General features: G+C 45.3%; 1 protein-coding gene across 6 annotated transcripts in view; it reads right to left on the bottom strand.

Annotated features, from left to right (window-relative positions):
• DLGAP3 (DLG associated protein 3) overlaps positions 1-18,953 on the bottom strand; it is a 1,018,817-nt gene that overhangs the window by 723,153 nt on the left and 276,711 nt on the right. The gene's annotated exons all lie outside the window — the stretch shown is intronic.

Raw genomic sequence — 18,953 nt, forward strand, 5'->3', positions numbered from 1 at the left:
CCCCGTGCAAGCTTCAGACAGATTGTAAACTGAGGCTTCTTTCACGTGGTTAGAGTAGACAGACAGGCTGTGAGGGAATCAGTCATTGCATCACGTGCTCAGAGTAAATAAGCTGTAAATGATGCACTGTATACGTAGGCCTATGTACATAATATGAACACTGCATTATCGGTACTACGTGGTGAGGGTAGCTTGGATACAGACAGGTAGTAAACACTGCACTCACTGCATTATGCTGGGTGTGAGGAATATATAAACAGACGTGTGTTATAAAATGAGGCCGGCCAGGCTCTCAGTGTGAGCTCTGCACCACTGGTATTTTATGCGTGACGCAGGTGGACGCAGACTGCCCACGCTGCAGTATTTACACGAAGTTCTTGGGGTATGCAGACACAGGAAAAAAATGGTGTGTTGTGTCGAAGAACTTGTCACTGTGTGAACAGTTGCTTTTAAGCAATCTCTGTCTAGTGACAGTATAGGGGGCGGAAGCCCTCGCCATGCACTGAGAGAAGTGCCACCCCGCCTGACCCTGTTTTACAATATCTGTGCCCCCCCTGGAGGAGCCGTGTCTCTTTCTGTCCTCTTAGTCATCTGACCACAAGGTTCCGGTGCCATGAGGTTTGGCCGCAGTGTGCGCCCGCCCACAGCGAAGGGTGTCAACTGCCCCATCGGACCAGTGAGGGGCACATGTACCCGCCCACAGCGAAGGGTGTCAACTGCCCACCAGGCCAGTGAGGGTCACATGCTCCTGCCCATAGGGAAGGGTGTCTACTGTCCATCAGACCAGTGAGGTGCACATGCACCCGCCTATAGCGAAGGATGTCAACTGCCCCATCGGACCAGTGAGGGGCACATGCACCCGCCTATAGCGAAGGCTGTCAACTGCCCCATCGGACCAGTGAGGGGCACATGCACCCGCCTATAGCGAAGGCTGTCAACTGCCCCATCGGACCAGTGAGGGGCACATGTACCCGCCCACAGCGAAGGGTGTCAACTGCCCCATCGGACCAGTGAGGGGCACATGTACCCGCCCACAGCGAAGGGTGTCAACTGCCCACCAGGCCAGTGAGGGTCACATGCTCCTGCCCATAGGGAAGGGTGTCTACTGTCCATCAGACCAGTGAGGTGCACATGCGCCCGCCCACAGCGAAGGGTGTCAACTGCCCCATCGGACCAGTGAGGGGCACATGCACCCGCCTATAGCGAAGGCTGTCAACTGCCCCATCGGACCAGTGAGGGGCACATGCACCCGCCTATAGCGAAGGCTGTCAACTGCCCCATCGGACCAGTGAGGGGCACATGCACCCGCCTATAGCGAAGGCTGTCAACTGCCCCATCGGACCAGTGAGGGGCACATGCACCCGCCTATAGCGAAGGCTGTCAACTGCCCCATCGGACCAGTGAGAGGCACATGCTCCTGCCCATAGGGAAGGGTGTCAACTGCCCCATCGGACCAGTGAGGGGCACATGCACCCGCCTATAGCAAAGGGTGTTAAATGCCCACCAGACCAGTGAGGTGCACATGCACCCGCCTATAGCGAAGGATGTCAACTGCCCCATCGGACCAGTGAGGGGCACATGCACCCGCCTATAGGGAAGGGTGTCAACTGCCCCATCGGACCAGTGAGGGGCACATGCACCCGCCTATAGGGAAGGGTGTCAACTGCCCACCAGATTAGTGAGAGGCACATGCTCCCGCTCACAGCGAAGGGTGTCAACTGCCCACCAGATCAGTGAGAGGCGCATGCTCCTCCCCATAGGGAAGGGTGTCAACTGCCCCATCGGACCAGTGAGGGGCACATGTACCCGCCCACAGCGAAGGGTGTCAACTGCCCCATCGGACCAGTGAGGGGCACATGTACCCGCCCACAGCGAAGGGTGTCAACTGCCCCATCGGACCAGTGAGAGGCACATGTACCCGCCCACAGCGAAGGGTGTCAACTGCCCACCAGGCCAGTGAGGGTCACATGCTCCTGCCCATAGGGAAGGGTGTCTACTGTCCATCAGACCAGTGAGGGGCACATGCACCCGCCTATAGCGAAGGATGTCAACTGCCCCATCGGACCAGTGAGGGGCACATGCACCCGCCTATAGCGAAGGCTGTCAACTGCCCCATCGGACCAGTGAGAGGCACATGCTCCTGCCCATAGGGAAGGGTGTCAACTGCCCATCAGATCAGTGAGAGGCACATGCTCCTGCCCATAGGGAAGGGTGTCAACTGCCCCATCGGACCAGTAAGGGACACATGCACCCGCCTATAGCAAAGGGTGTTAAATGCCCACCAGACCAGTGAGGTGCACATGCACCCGCCTATAGCGAAGGATGTCAACTGCCCCATCGGACCAGTGAGGGGCACATGCACCCGCCTATAGGGAAGGGTGTCAACTGCCCAATCGGACCAGTGAGGGGCACATGCACCCGCCTATAGGGAAGGGTGTCAACTGCCCACCAGATTAGTGAGAGGCACATGCTCCCGCTCACAGCGAAGGGTGTCAACTGCCCACCAGATCAGTGAGAGGCGCATGCTCCTCCCCATAGGGAAGGGTGTCAACTGCCCCATCGGACCAGTGAGGGGCACATGCACCCGCCTATAGTGAAGGATGTCAACTGCCCCATCGGACCAGTGAGGGACACATGCACCCGCCTATAGCGAAGGGTGTTAAGTGCCCACCAGACCAGTGAGGGTCACATGTACCTGCCCATAGCGAAGGGTGTCAACTGCCCCATCAGACGAGTGGGGGCACATGCACACACACATAGCAAAGGGTGTCAACTGCCCAACAGCACAGTGAGGGTCACATGCTCCCGCTCACAGCAAAGGGTGTCAGCTGGCCACCAGCCCAATGAGGGTACATGCACCCGCCCATATCGAAGGGTGTCAACTGCCCATCAGACCAGTGAGGGTCACACGCCCCCACCCCTAGTGAAGGTTGTCAACTGTCCACCAGACCAGCGAGGGGCACATGCACCAGCCCCTAGCGAAGGGTGTCAACTGCCCCACTCGACCATTTGAGGGGCACTAGCAACAGCCCGTAGCAAAGGGTGTCAACTGCCCCATCAGACCAGTGTGGGGCACAGGCCTTTTTATATGTACTCCTGGGAGAGCCACACCAAGTTGGATATATTATGCACCAGCCTCCCAACCCTGGAACACGGGTCCTTCTCTTCTACTGGTGTGTACATGGGGTATCATGGGGTATCCGAGGAGATGTCAAGTGGTATGAGCAAGACGTGGGTCCAATGGAGAATGCCAACCTGACAAAATAAAGCTGACGAATGTTTATTTTGGGCAACAGTGATAATGTTGAAATACACTTTCCATCAAAATCCCATTGGAAAAGGTGTATCAGAACCATATTTAAATCCCGGATCCGACAACTGTATAATAAAAAATAAAAAAATGAAGTCTCAATATCGAAAAAATTAAGAAATGGAACGCCTCAGTAGGCGGCAGCTCAAAGAGAGAGTTGACCTTTCGTCAATTTAGCTACCTGTACTGGATTATCTGGACAGAGACTTTAGAGAGATAACATGTCCCCAAGGATTGAGAGAATTATGTTTCTTCAACTAGGCATCTGAGTTCATTTCAGAATGTTGTGAAATTATTTATGGAAATATGGTACGCAGTAACTGGGGTGGAGAGAAGAGGTGGGGGATATGTTTGAAATTTAATGCGTGAAGTTGCATATTAAGATGTATACCTTGATTATGCTGGTAACTTCAAATAAAAAAACCTTGTAAAATATGTAGAAATTGTAAGAAAAACACTTAAAAAAGGTTGAGTAAACAAAATAGATTGGGCCACGGCAGGCTTTCCTATTTATCTACCACTACCAGAAAGGAAAGAATCAGAGGTTTACGTCTAAGGAAAAGAAACATTGGCAAAGCCAGTAGTTTTCTCCTTTGGCCTCATCAATGCTTTCTTCCAATGCTGTTTCAGGTTCGAAAAAAAGAAAACTGTTTATTGCATATGCTGGGCAGTCTCGGCCGGGAAAAGAAAAGCCACCAGGTAATGATATTGAAGCATGCATGTGCACATATGTGTCATAATGCTACGTCATAATGCTACGGCAGCTCCAGTGTGATGATCTATGAGCATGCATCTGTCACCACCCATGTGCGTACATATGGCATAATACAGTGGCCATTTTATCTTTTTGCCTCAGCATGAAGACCTATGAGGAATCATACGTCATGACTCATACACATGTATGTATCATGATGGAATTGGCATTTTGTTTCCTTTTTAGGTTGTAATCTATCGGTGGGCTTTTAACCACACCCGCGCATGCCCATCATGTTCACTTGTTCACAGGCTTGCCTTTCAAAAATCCTTTGTTCTCACTGGTAAATACTTTATGTTTGTCCATCCTTGGGGCAATTTTGTTACTGCCTTGGCCACTGGCCCTGTTACATGGATAATTGTACTTTTGTTGATACGTTTGACTGCAAGCGAACTTCTTTTTCCTTTTGTGTCTCTCCTTCGCGCTCATGCTCATGGCGGAGGTGGCGCTTTGAATTGGCTTGCTTATGTCAACTGTTTTACTTTTCATTTTATGTGGCATGAAAAGTCCAGTTAGAAATTTACCACGATAATAGCTGTAACTTGAGCAAACGTGAGACCCATTGCATTGCAAATGCTTGTTATAATTTACAGTTTCGAGAAGGCAGGTGATCATTTTGAAACAGAAAGCTTAAAAATAAATACATTGAATGCGAAAGGGGGCAGGGGAGCAAGTGATTGCCACTTTTAGCAGCAGTGAGCCCTGAGAGGTGGTACAATAGAGAAGCCTACAGGGAGTAATAAAAAAAAGTTGAGTGAAATGGAGAGGGTGAGGACGTCACGTACAAGCTGGGGAGTGGGAGAACAACACAGAGAATGGGAGGTACATGGATCTTGTCATCAAGGAATGATCAGGACTTGGAATGCTGAAGTGCTGAAACCAAAACAAAATAGTAGTTCAATTAATGTGAGCAGTGGAAGTATACAAGTCATCCATTCAAAAGGATGGTAAACAAGCTGTACTTCAGTGGAGGGACAAACACACAAAAGGAAAGGAAAACACTGAATAAGAAGTAGGCAACTGATAATGACAAGAAAGCCAAACAATGACAAGGAATGGTCTGACCCAATGTCCACTTTAAGAATTGGTATTCTACGCAAATAATCTATCGATTACCGCCAGCTAAAGCTGTTAGTAGATGACGCTGAAAAAAAGAAAAGGAAGAAAACAAAGGTAAGTAGGATAAAGGAAAAAGGTAGGGAGTTGGAAAAAAAACAATTAAAAAGGAAGAAGAATAACAGCAAAAATAAATGGGTAGTGTTAAAGAGGAGAACCCTCCTTTTTTTTTAAGAAAAGAAGTCGGAAAAAAAATTAACCAGGAAGGAACTATTTTTCAGCAAAAAGTGCAAAAGTATTAAAAAAGAATTACTGAAAAAGATTAATCAGAACCTGTTTTTTCAGTTTGGTTTTCGATAAAATCCCTTTCATCAGGTGAGGTTATTCCAGATTCTATAGCTTTAATATAGGACCTGGGGCCGATCCTTAGTCACTATTGGACATGGCCTCTCAGGGGGTTTTCCAGGAAACATTTTCCTTTTTCATCCCAGTTTTTTTTACTGACGCTCTTCGCTTGTCCTTAGGAATCTGGACACTTCCCCACTATAATGGTGTGGCAAAGTGTGTGTGCCCTTCCTACACATGCCAGGAAGGGGCACTCGTTTGCGTGGTTGCGGTGCTGTATCCAGGGCCTGCCTTAGTGCTGGCGGCAACCTGTGCGAGAATGTTTGTTGGTGCCCCCAATGACCACTCCCGCCATGGATTCCCCCTCTACCACCAATAAACAGTGCCCCTCAAGTCTCCATAACCAGTCTCTCACAGATGCATGTAATTAGTTTTATAGCACCACTTATTCCAGTGGAGGGTGTCAGAGCACTTTACATCTCACACACATTACACAGAGACAAGCAATCATAGGTGTGTAAATCAGTGTATAAGAAATGTTACATAAGACAAGATTATAAGATGTAGGAGCCACATGTCATCCATATTGGTAGGCAGTATAATTTAAGGGTGCTTGATCTGGAGAAGCACAAACTCAATTTAACCGTTTTTGCAACATTAGGATAGTGAAAGACTGGGGAAAAAAATTATAAAGCTTTAATCTATACCTTGGGGAATGCATGCAGTTGTTTGGTGATAGTTAATAGTTTACTATTCTATATTAGGATTTTAACTCATAAACTGTAAGTAACAAAAGGTCCTCTCTGACAGAAGCAGTAACCCACTGACCTATTTGCGTTATATATACTTTGTGATCTGCGTAGTACATGTTCTTCACAGGAGGCACATTCACCCCCTGTGCTACCTTAAAACTTCCACTAGAGAAAACTCCAATCTCTCTCCAGGCAGAGCATTAATCACCAGAGTTATCTTGACATTTTTATTTTTACCTGACTATTGCTAGAGGCTAGGAATGACGTGGCTTTAAAAAGCAGGGGCTTTAAAAAGTAAAATATACTTGCAAACACGGCGCCCCCTCCCAAATTCAGCACTCGGTGCAGTGGCATCAGTTGCATCCGCCCTAGACCCGGCCCTGGCTGTACACAGAAGTGCCCTGTAAAAAGGTACACCACATACCTGGGGCAGTTACGGCCCTGTCTACTAGTGTGACACTGCACTGAATGTGCCACCCAATAGGAGAGTCTGTCGACCATGTCTTAGGCCTGACAATGCAGGCCTGTGCAGGTCGGCTCATCCCTCAAGGTTGGCTGATCCTCTTTGAGTGGCCTTGGGGCCCTAATACTTTCCCACTGTAAGTGCTGTGTGAAAGTGTGTGGGCCCTTCCTAGATATGTTAGGAAGTGTAGCCTGCCAGGATGTGCACACTTGCACATTGGGGTTTCCATGTATGTACTGAGCCAGGCATAGCTTATCCGTATGTGCACACTTGAAAGATGGTGGTTTCATACATACCGAGCCTGGTTCAGCTTTCCAGGATGTGCACACTTACACATTGGTGTTTTCATGCATTTACTGACCCTGGCTTAGTTTATCAGTATGTTCACACTGGCACAATGGTAGCTTCATACATACCACGCCTGCCACAGCTTGCCAGCATGTGCAGAGGTGAACAATGATGTTTCCATATATACTGAGCCTAGCACAGCTGGCCAGTATGTGCACATTTGCACATTGGTGTTCTCATATATGTACTGAGCCTGGCACAACTTGCCAGGGTGTGCACCATTGCACACTGGTATTTTAAATATACTGAGCCTGTCTCAGCAGGCCTGCATGTGCGCACTTGCACCTTTGTGGTGATCCTAAACTTGTGTCCAACCTGCCTCTGCAGGCTTGTGCATGCACCAGGGCACATGTGCCCAGGGAGTGCAGAATACCCATGTGTGTTACCACTACCCAGGAGAGCTGCTCTGCCCATAGGTTAACATGGGCGAACGTTTATAATTATTCCTGGCAGCAATAGTGGATTGTAGCAGAGCAGTCCTAAGATGTTTACTATCATTGAATTCACAATGACAAACCCCTTATCATGATGAAGAGGGTTTTGGTAATAATACCCTCGAAATGCACTTCTAGAGATTGGGCATTTATATGTTCTAAAGGCTCTTTTTGTGTGTCTTGTCACTCAGCTTCATTCCACTGGAAGCAGAGAAAAGCACATCTGAGCATTTCCCAGCGACAGCTATAAAACTTATGCAACATGAATGACAGACATCTGCCATTTGAGGGTCTGACTGGATAAATTAGAGGGAGAGGTCCTGACACTTGGCCTCTCAGAGCAATATTATGGCACCACTAAAGATAAAGTTCTGCATTCCACAGCCCCATGGCAGACAGGACTGAAATTTAGGGGAGGCATCTGTTGAGCAAAGGGGACCCATTTGAACCACCCCCAACTTCAAAGGCACACTTGAGTCTAACTACCAGTACCACATTTCAACAATTTAGAGATACACTCGTAGGGACTGGTACTGGGACTGGTACTGCTGGACTACGTGGTGCACACTGCCAGAGAAATCTGTTGTGCACAGGAGAATTTACTCTCCTTGGAAGCAATCCAGGCACCCTTCCTGCATTGTGGCTGGCCTGGGCATATTGCTTTCTGCTGTGTGGCACTCCGTAGTGTGTTCTCCAAGGCCTTATTGGCTTTATTCTGTCTGTAGGTCTCAGGGACATCAAAGTCCTCCTGTGAGGGACTTACACCATCTACTGGTCTCAAATGGAGTGCTTGCCCTCCTCTGTACCTAAATCGTATATTGGACTCCACCTGGGAGCAGCGGTGTGAGCACGGAATTAGTATTGTACCTGAAGACCGGAAACTCCTGCGGAGCCTTTAAAGTACTACCCACACTTATGGAGTGTGGCCCTTTCTCATGGGGCCACTGCACGCATCAATGTCTTTTTCATTGTGAGCAGGTACACCAATTGTGGGACCCCACGTGGCCCACTTTTGTCGAGTATGTTGCATTTCTCTCATGCGACACCCTTACTGCATGCTCATTGTGTGCGATGCCTGATTCATAGTTTGCGACCCTCGGAGGTAGGGGTACATCCGGAGCAGTGCCGCATTCTACCTCATGTGGCACTGCTGAACTTGTGTTATTGTGTGTGACTGGGTTGTGTGGTGCGACTCAAGTCATTGTGCACCAGATGTTGTCCCTCATTCCAGGGAGGTACGAAATTGAAGTTCTTTGTGTGTGACTAGATTGCCTGGTGCGACTCAAATCATTGTGCACCAGACGTTGTGCCTCATTCCGGGGAGGAAAGAACTGGAGTTACTTGTGTGACCAGATTGCCTGGTGCAACTTAAGTCCTCATGCACTAGGCTTTGTGCCTCATTCTGGGGAGGTACAGAGCGGAGCTCCTCATCTGATTGTCCTGAATTGTCGGGTGCAACTCAAGTCTTAACGCACCTGACTAGTGCCTCATTTCGGGGAAGTACTGCATTGGAACCCTTTTTCGGTGTGATCAAACTATCTGGGGTGACTCAAGTCATTGTGCCAAATACATTGTGCCTCATTCCAGGGAGGCACAGCACAGAGCACTTTATTTGTGGGATCAGAATTGTCAGGGTGGCTCAAGTCATCACGCTCCAGACATCTGCCTCCTTCTTGGGAGGTAAGGATTTGGTGCTGGAGTGCCTGGCTGGGCTGGGTGCCACTGTGATTAGCATGTGGCCCCAGGACCGTCCTTCTGTGCTTTGCAGACCTCTTAGTGAACCTCCTGATTGGTGCCCAAAACTCTACATGTTAACTGTTTCCTGATCAGCCGTTATCTCTGTCTTCTCCCCATCTTGTCCCCAGGATCCTGGGAAGTGTGACTTTGGCAACAAGTGGCCTACTATCCAGGGAAAGGTTGCTCCAGCTCGTAAAGGGGCAGGGTAGCAGGACCTGGTTGGCGGGTGGAGGGCAGTTTGGGGCCCCAGGTGTCTACAAACACAGGAACATTAACTAGCTGGATATCAGTCCACTGCATTACTGTGCTAGGAGCTAGAGCGTGCAAGTGTTTGTGAAGAGCTGCCTGATATATATGGCACAGCATAGAGGAGCAGAGTTAATGTACAGGAGTGAGTGTGGGTGACTGAGAACAACACAGTGGTGTTGCAGTACCCATTATTTCTTGCCCGAGGCCTCTCACTGTAGACATTGAGTTTTGCTTGTGCGGCTTAGGCTGCGGAGCTAATTAAACAGCGGCGGCTGCTGCAAAAGTCAAGGGGAGGGGCAGGCGGAGGTGAGGGGAAAATGGGGGGGAATAAATAATATATATTTTTTAAAGTATCTGTTTCTGCTGCTGCCACTGGTCACCTCGATGCTCTTCTCTCAATGGTGTTGGCATTCCAGCGGTCCCTCTGACACTAGCACAGGCTCCCCAGGCATTCCTGGCACTGCTCTTATGTTATAATTAGTATGAGAGCAGCCTCAGGATTTGTCTGAGCAGCTTGGTCTGCCACTCAGACAGTGCACTAGGTTTTGTGCAGTTTCTCCAGTGCGCACGTCAGTTTGGCGGGCCTAAGACGGCCGGTCAAACTGACATGTGCACTTAGGGCACTGACTCCACTCCTCCTCCTCCCCCTCACATGGACCATGTGTGGGGCCCCCCTCCCTGCACATGCTGGCTGAGCCAGCAGCTGAAAAATAAAACAATATTAAAATATCATTTTATTTTTCAGCTGGTGTCTCAGCCAGTAGGGCAAAGCTCATTGGCCATTGCGAAGGAGCCTCCCCTGTAATTAAAAGTACTGCAAGTCTTAGTAAGTACAAATTGCTGCTAATGTTGTGAACCGGGGTGCACCCCGCAGCAGTGTGTTATTGAATTGAGGTAATCTCTAGGGTGTGTCTGGTGCTGACAACATTTGGCACCGCAAAAATGGTGCCAAGAGAGAAGGTATTGTTTTTTATCATGTGTACATACTATTTACAGTGTTAACACATTTGGGACGCGTACTGTGAGTAAAATTTCTAAAGGTGATTTATTCCCAGATTTGCATGATGATCATAGGGTGTTTTAACGATGTGTGTGATGAATACAAATTTTGTTTACATACACCTCATGTAAAGACTCTCTTGTGCTGTGCTATTGCTTTACACATTGCCTCTGTGATAAGCCTGACTGCCCTGTGCCAAGCTACCAAGGGATATACGGTGAGTGTAATCACTCACCCCTCACAGGAGTGGTAGGTTCTGCCTAGCTCAGGCCTTGCCTCAGCCAACCAGAATGTTCCACCTCCAACAGTCACCGTGTAGCAATTTCATTTTTGTCTGACTTCTATAAACATTCAGTCTAGAATTGTGACAGAACACAATTGACTGACCTGGACCAGTTTGACTGTCTTGATATATTTGCTTTTGATCCAGGTAAGAGTAACTCCTGTATGTCCAATACATATCATCAGGTTTTCACTTTACATTAGTGCAGCCTTGTTTAGTGCGTTTGATTTGTTCAGTTGTAGCAGTTATTGCTTTTCCTACTGCCATTGTAAGTCAGGATTGGAGAAATTTGTGTCATTGGGCTCTATGTAAGCTAGCCATTTAACCTATTAATACATGGTGTAACTGGCATCCATGTCTTATTATGTAGTCAGGTTAGGTTTTTAATGCTTTTAAAGCTGTGCGGCAAGAATGTTTATACGTTCAAATTCCAAACCTCAAAAAGTCTACAACTAATTTTAGCACACAGAAAACATAGACTCAAATGTGGGTAGGTGAAGACCTCAGAAAATCTGATTGTCAGTCAGGGGTGTCCTACATAGTCCCTGAAGGCTTGTGTCCATGCCTGAATTTCAATATATGTGCAACAGATTCTTTGCATGCAATGAATCTATGTGTAAGTAATATAAATGCTTTGTGGTTACTTAGAAATCTGGTGATGATCAGGACCTCTTAGACCAACTTTGGAAATCACTAACTGAGGATATCATGAGCCTCAGTGACAGAATAAAAACTGATGGTTGTTTTTCACTCCATGAATGTGACTGGATCATTGGGTCATTAGGGTCCAGTGATGGCTTCACAACTGCCCTTTTTATGACCCACTGTAGTACACCAGCGGTGTGGAGCCGCATTGTGATCCAGAATGATGGGTTCCAAATTATGTATCTGGTTATTACATTGCCATCAGTAACAATAGTAACTATGTCCCTTGTTAGACCTGTTCTTAGGAAGCCCCTAGATACCCATCCTTTTTATTTCTAATTTCCCAGAAGAAGTAGAAAGTGGTTTGTATTGACAGGCACCCAAGGTAAGCTACTTTTCCAAGATTTCATAGGCAAGTCTCATGCGCTTTCTCCCTCCGCATAGGATCCACAGGTGAGGCACGCCGTAGCAGCATCAATAGATGGAACAGGTTAATCTCTGGCTCCAAGGCAGTCCTTCCATGTTGCCTCCTAATCGAAAATTTACATAGCCCACATTGGTTGAATGGCGGAGGTGAATACAGAGGCCCTCCAGGCAGTGGCACTCTGAAACATCATGCCTGTAGCAGTGAAGTGTCTCCAAGGGGCCCTCATTAGCTAGCTTGACAATATTTATTAGAAGCATTCTTTTCTTCCTGTGTGAGATAAAAGACTTTCTGTGCAGCAGAAAGTGAAAAATATTCTTTGCTTCCCTGACAGCAGAAACAATCTAAGAAATGTGTGTTTCTACCTCTCCATGAGCCAATCATCACAGGACCCAGGAGCCGCCTTTACTAAACCATCAATTAGTTTCAGAGATAACAACAGTCATGCATGCTCTGATTGGGAGCAAGACATTATCTGCATTCCCTCAATTGGCACTTGATTCTAGTAATTTGAATGTGCCACATGTGCTTTCTGGGGAAACCTTTAATTTCCACAGTCTTCTCTGTGGATTATATTTCACTTATCAATAACTAACCTAAAAGGAAAGACCCTTACTTCCAGGATGCTGCAACCCTTTGTCCTGACACCTTCAACCTTCTGAGAACCATTGAACCGAGAACACTTAGAATTGTTTCAGGAAAAAACAGAACAAGAGTTTCCAAGGTAGGTTCAGGAGTATTAGATCCATTCATCTTTTCATGATATCCACATAAAATAAACTTAACTACAATGATTCTCAATGGAGATAATTTACATACTGGCTGTCCTGAAAAAGTGGTGTGGATCCAGCACTCCTAAACCTGCATTGGATTCACACGAGCAAGTAGCTTTAGAACGATTGTTTTCTCTACCTTTCTAAGTACTTACTTTACTTTTGTAAATTTGTTCGCCTTTGCCAATACTGTGCTTAGTGTTTCAGGCTGTTGCATTTATTATGTTCTCCCTTCATGTGATCTACACACCTTCAAGAAGCCTTGACTCCTGCCCCCACTACCAACAGAAGGCAAAACTTGAATTGTGCTTTCTGTCACCTCATTGAGTCAAAAATTCAGCTTAGGACCAATATTCCTTCACATATACCCGTCATCTCTCTGTTAGATACCTCAGTCTTCCCCTGATTTTAATAGCCTTGAGACAGAAATCTTAACACCCAGATAAAAGCGCTTTGCAGAAAATTGATACATTTCTTCTAAGTCACAGCAATAGATGGAAAGGGAGGCGAGCCATCTCTCCAGTTTTGCATTTTGGCAGCTCCCTCTCCTAGGCGTGCCAAGACTCGAAGAGAAGATGTTCGCGCCACTTTGATATAATTAAAATCTCGGGTGCAGCTGTACGCGCTGCCTCCATCTGTTCCCTCGTCTATGATTTGTGGGCTTTCGGCACAGATTTGCTCACTTCTCCCTCACTCATTGACTGAACTATGGAGCGGTAAGCGGCCGGCGAGTAGGTAATCAAGAGATTTCGTGGTAGGTCACTGACTTTGAGAGGCTGCTATACCTCATGTAGTCAGTCAGGTCCCCTTTTGTACTGCCTCATTGAGAGTGTAGCGATATATCCAAGGGAAAGACCCCAATGTACAATAATATTACACAGTAAGGAGACACAGTATGACCCCTGCATTGGGGGTTCTTCTCCATAAATGGGGAAATGCTGGTGGTAATAAAGCTATCATAATTTTGTCTGTGCGTGACACCGTGGGCTCATCCTGAGTGGGTGGATATACTGCACTCAGTGAATGCGAATATCACGAGGTGCAGTATTTTCAGGGTGTAGCTCAAAATGAGGCATTATAGGCAGCAATGAAGTCTATGCAGGTGATTACCTCATATTTCACCTATTCCGCCATTTGTTTTTCTTTGCCAAATTTTACCTGTTGAAATGTGAGAACAATTACAGATGTCTGGTAATTACTGTAAACCTCAGAATCCAGATGTGGCCACAAACTCCAGTTTGCGCAGAAACCAGGATTTCCCTGGGCGTGGAATGAGGCCCTATATTGCAGTATTGCAATGCAGTTTTACCTCAATATGAATAATTATGTATTATTCCCTCTCTCAAAATGTGGGGATTGTTAGAAACGCACGTAGTATGATACTGCAATTTTTTTTACCAATATCTTGACTTTCTAAATGCGCCTGCTAGTTTGCAAAATGTATGAGGTCCTCAATGTAAATGTTTACACCCATATATGTTTTTGCTCCACTTTAGGCAACATTCCACTGATAAAAGGTGGGTGACACAAGTCCTCTGGGAATGTTATTTGATTGCTGCAAAACATTCTCACTGCATGCAATGATGTTGGAATCGTTTTAATTAACCTGTTATGTTTACCATTAACTATTATTTATTAATGAGAACGCTTTACTTATCGGTTGTCAAAGATAAGGACGGCTTTCCCTTTCTTGTACAATAGCTGGGTGTGTCCAGTGCCTGGTACAGGGATTCTTATACTACTCGCAGGCCTTAGGGTCGAATTCCAGTACTGCTGACTCAAGTTTTCATAAAGTGAGGTTGATAGAGAGGGTATTGAGATGGACAGCATCTTTATATGTGAATTTATATAGTAGGGGCCTAGATACAAATCAAGGAAGCGCTGCATAAATGGAGGTGGGTATGGAAGAGAGATTAGGGTGGGGCACATGGGGTGCGAGGAATGGATGGGAAGACCCTCTGTTTCTGGGGTGGAGGGTCCACAGAGGAGAGGACAGGAGCTGGGAGGGGACAAATGGATGGCCTTTCATACAGAGAGATCCGTAATCTAGATACGGAGGTGTTCAACTCTTTTCTGACGTGAGGATGGATAGATCCTGGTGGACCTCGATGGCTTCCAAATTCTCGGACATAACAAAGGTTTTACGTTTGGTTTTCTCATAATGCGCGTTTCCTTCTTAAGTTGCTAAATGTAAATCACATCAGTGGTGCTCCTCACAGTGGCTAGCCCTGGATCGTGCAGCTTCATGATTTGAAAAATGGTTGTTGTTGAAGTAGAAGGTGCTAGCACTCAACTCTAAAAAGCAGAACTAATGTGGACCCACACCTGTCCAAGTGCTACCCCAGCATTGAGCATTAGCTCAGAACTGCTGGGACGGGTGTAAGCCTTTCAGGCCACGCTTGCCCACCAGATGAAGCTTTTCACTGGCTCTGGACCCAATAAACAAGATGCCAAAGAGCATCACTCCTCAGGAATGGGATCAGAGCAGCATCATGCGAGGACCGGATCAGGTAAAAGTGCTTTCTCAATGATATATTTACATCAAACATCCTCTGTTACACCCTTCAGATGCGAGTAAGCCATTTAAGACGTATGTACAACTGAGACATAATCATAAGCTCATCAAACATGCTCGGCGATCTCAGGTATCCCTGCTCCATATGTGACAGCCTCAATAATCACTTCAAGCTTTTTTTCTTTGCATTCTAGGGATTGTGGTAATCTTGAAGCCATTATAAATTGTGGACTGCAATTCGTAGAGTGGCAAGTAAAAACCTGCACTGGATATATTGGATAAAGTTCCCCCTACGGTACATTAAAAGGATATTGCAAGTCACAGAGGTGTTCCATGACCATATAGGGGAACCAGCCAAAGGCAGAGGTCCTTCATAAGGTTTTAGAACTCAGAGGAGACTTGCAATATCTTTAACATGTACAGAAAGGGTACTTTATTCCTTATAATACATAGTCACAACATCACTTTTCCCACAAACCACTTAAATCCTTGGCATCTAGCTCTTTCATATGAAAGAGAGGGCATGTTTGCAAACAAGAAAAATAAAAAAAGAATATGTACTGTAAAACTAAACACATCAAAAAAGCTGTTAGATATTTGTTGCAAAAAGGTATTAGAAGCACTTTATTACAGGTTAGGTTTTTTAAAAAAAAAGCACAATAGAAATTTTCAGAAAGATTTTAACTTTTCCATAATCGGGCAAGGAGTGCAAAAAATAAACATTTTGTTGTAAATATCTAATTACTTCCTGTCAATGTACAGCTACAAAAACAGAGCAGAAGAAAGAAAAGCAAGGTTTCCTTTTTCCTTCTTTAAATAGCTGATTTAATTATGCTGTGACCTGACTTCCCCCCTAGGTTGAAGGCTCTTGCAGCAGGCATTATGATGTCAGAACTAAACTGTAATAAGTTATTACAATTGGGTGTGGTCCTTGTTTCTTTGTAATCGGTGACGGGTGCATCACAAGTCATTGCTTATAATGAAATTACAGGCAGGTTTTTATACAGGGATTGCAGAATCTCTTGTATCATGAGATACTCATGCAGGGACACGAGAATCTTGAGAGACCTGCGTGCAGTTAGATCTAGTTCAGCTTTGTTACCCCTTTCAATGGTGTGCAATTTGAGAATGAGGCTAGCATGCTACTGCTTGGGAGGCGTGGGCTGGGTTCAAAAACTGGCTCCCCACTTGACTCTGTTGCGCCAAACTGCACAAAAAAAGAGTACCTAGATACTTTGTTGTATCAGGTGCAATACAGACAAAGTGGATGTTCAGTGGTTACCCATCCAACAACCAGAGGTGCTCTGCAATGTGAATGGACAATAGAGAACGTGCAGTGATGATGATACACACAAACATCTGCTCAGACCAAATAAATTGCAAACATTTTATTCATATTAAACATACTATTAAAATCACAAGGAAAATGCCTACTACTTTCAAAGTGCATTGACAACAATTGCCCCATAAATTTGAAAACAAACACGATGTGTGACAGCAGCAAGAGTCTGATAGACTGTTTCCGTTTAAGGATGATGAAGAGACAACCACTTCATCTCTCTGTCCCAGTTTGAGTCTTGACCTTCTGACACTGACAGTAATAAATTCTCTCTCCCTGCAGCTGTCAGTTGCTGGTTTCTCATGAGGGGCCCAACAAGTAAAACAGAGGCAGTTCTACTCTGCCCTTTTGTGTATATTTTCAGATTTTACATTTACAGAGATAGTCTATGTATACCCCCTTAAAGCCCTGCACTAGCCTAGCTAATTAGCATATATATTCTTCCTTAAATGCACACTTATTCATTTCATTATTCATTGTAGCATGGTAAGCACGTCTACTTGAAAATTGCAATGTTATTTTGTATAAATTGAATTCTCTGTTCCAGTGATTGTTTTAAGTAATGAACAAGGTTTCCTAGAAGCTGATAACTTCATTTCTTGTTTAATATTTTTTTAAATGAGCACAGTTTCACAGAATGGAATTAAGTGGAAGGGAACCAAGGACTTTTCTGTTACTTGTTTATTTGGGCATGCTGAACACTGATCAGCTGCATTACATAAAGAAAGAACAATGTGAAAAGACAGACAGGAACATTGTGCCAGAGGCTCAAGAAAAAGGCTATGCAGAACATTTTATCACCTTCCATTGCTGTAGGCCATTGGGAGAAACATTAAGCCTTCACCGGGTGGGTTCACTGGGCTTCCTGCCAATGCAGAGTAGAATAGCAGACACTGCTACGTTGGTGAACATTGGTCCTATTGTTCAGAAGAGCTATGACGGTGTGAACCATTTTTAAAACTTGAATTAGGCCCCTTTTCTTTTGCTGCTAAATATAGTTAGGCATAAGTGGAGGTGGAGATATTTATATAAAGAAAGTTTTATGATATCACCAGTATGTTACATTATTGTTTACTATTCACTCTTCATAAATATCACTGCTACCATTTTGTTGATTGTCGAAATAGGTACTATTCATATTAAAAGCTCTAGGTTAGGATTTTGATCTAATGTATAAATATATCCCTGCTTCCTGGTGTTCTTGCATTTGACTTTCCTTAATGAAAGAGATTTTGTGTTCCACTAAATATCTCTGTAATATCTCATTGGATTGATTGTTACCTGAAATGCATCTGAATCAAGCAGTGCTTAGTGGGTTGCGGGGTGGTGCAGTCTAATTGGCTTTCTGTCTGAAGTTGGCATATTGCTAAAAGACCTAACTGCCCTGGGGGAGCTGTCAAAGCTTCCGCCAGGTCACAGCAAACATATGTCCTGGGGTGGTAGTCCCCAGGGCCATCAGTGGCTCCTCCATACGGCCCCCTCCCAGCCAATAGTACCGGAATGTGGTGGTCCCCGGGCCTCGGGATCCACAACAGATCCCTTTTATTAATTAAACTGAGCCCGGGGTCCCCTAGGGGCTTCACTGAAAAAAGCTCCTGCGCTTGTTTTGTTTTTTAATTTTAGGCAGATCCATGGCTCAGCTATGGCATATATATATATATATATATATACACAAATATGTTTTTTCTTTAATATTTTGAAAACTATTGAACAGACACTAAATAACAAAAAGGGCACTTTCTGGACCAAGAGCTACTTTCTGCCAAATTTGGTGTAATTTGGTTCAGTGGTTCGAGATGTAGACCTGTTCAAAATCCTTATGGGAATTAACATTGGAAACGCACCTTTTTTGTCCTCCTCTTTTTCTCGGCCCCTGCTCGATGGATCATCCCGAAACTTTCCAGGCAGCAGCTGACGTGACTGTCAAATTTTCTTGCAACATTTTGTGAAGATTTGTCAATTATATATTTTCCCAAGGATTGCATTTATGGAGTTAGGTGTGGAAAATCTCACTTTTGGTATTTTGTCCCATGATATTCTGGTCACAATATTGCAATATTGTCACCCTTTAAATATTCTGTTTTCAATATTGACCAACACCCAACAGACAGTCATATCTAATCCCTCTGTGTCATTCTACCTGCTGCCCCATTGAGAGCTACACTCGAGGGAAAATGAGCTGCCACTACACCCACCAGCCCTATTCATCTAAACAGCCACTTTTCCTATCCGTAGTCAGCATTTGTTCAAGATATGTTGTCTGTTCATACTGATTATACTTTGGGACATACAGTACTGCCCCTGTGGAGAATATTAGGTCTTTGTTCTGAACTGGGTGCATCGCATGTTGATTTGCTTTCTATTTATTTAAAGTCAAATATCAGAGCAAGTTGGGCAATCGGATCCAAGCCCTGTTTATCATCAGTATGCTACAGGAGAAAACCTCTCATTTTCAATACACATCTTTAAGCATGGCACTAGTATATACAGCTAAGCTAGTCAATCAAAGTAACACTAACCTTGATA

Source organism: Pleurodeles waltl, chromosome 3_1 (assembly GCF_031143425.1).
Source record: "Pleurodeles waltl isolate 20211129_DDA chromosome 3_1, aPleWal1.hap1.20221129, whole genome shotgun sequence".
Classification (NCBI taxonomy): Eukaryota; Metazoa; Chordata; class Amphibia; order Caudata; family Salamandridae; genus Pleurodeles; species Pleurodeles waltl.